Here is an 852-nt window from a genome sequence, read left to right on the forward strand (position 1 = left end):
CCCTTTTCCGAGCGGAGAAACGGCTCAGACCACGTTGCCCAGCATGCAGCGCGGCCCCGCGAATCTTTTCTGGTTGCGAAGCGGTGCGTGCTGGTCAGTGTAGTTCTGAGGAGCTTCGGGAACGTTTGCGGAGGGGCCCGTAAAGGAGGAGGAGGACGTGGGAGCTGAGCCCGGAAGGGAAGTGTATACCCCAGCGTGGAGAGGAGGAGGGGTGTGTGTTTGTGTGCGGGGGAATCGTGGATTAACCTCCCTCAAGCAAGACCTTTTAAGAAAGAAATGTTCATGGACGCAGTCTACTACCAACATCCAGGATGAGAGAGAGCTTGCCTCTGAAAAGCGGAGGGAGGAGTACAATGGCCGGAGAAAGCTCCTTAGGGCTTTGATCTGATACCTCAGGGCTCTTATGTGCTCTTTTCCTAGAGGTCGCCCAGCGCCAAGTGTTTGAATTTGTAAAAAGAGAGACATGTCAAATGTTAAAATTCCCGAACCTGTTGCCTGCTTTTACCTAGAGGTTTCTTCACAATGGGGAAGACAACCAGCTGGCTGTTAGTTTTGCGCCATGACAAGCGCTGCTGCACGTTGTTTCCCCTTTAAGGCCTTTAGGCAAAATAGAAAAGATTAGAGATGAGTACTGTACTAGTGAGCTCTGAATCAATATAAACCTTTAACAAGGAAAAAAAAAGCTGATGCTCTGACTGTAGATGTTCCCAGGATGGTAGATAAGAGGTGAAGTGTCAAGACAATGAGGGATGTCCGTTCAACTACCAGATCTATCAGTATCACCGTAACTTCTTACACAATTAAAATCGATATTTCTTATTTAGGTGTTATTGCTTATTAAGTATGTGTCTT

This window comes from Pogona vitticeps, chromosome 1 (assembly GCF_051106095.1).
Source record: "Pogona vitticeps strain Pit_001003342236 chromosome 1, PviZW2.1, whole genome shotgun sequence".
Taxonomy (NCBI): domain Eukaryota; kingdom Metazoa; phylum Chordata; class Lepidosauria; order Squamata; family Agamidae; genus Pogona; species Pogona vitticeps.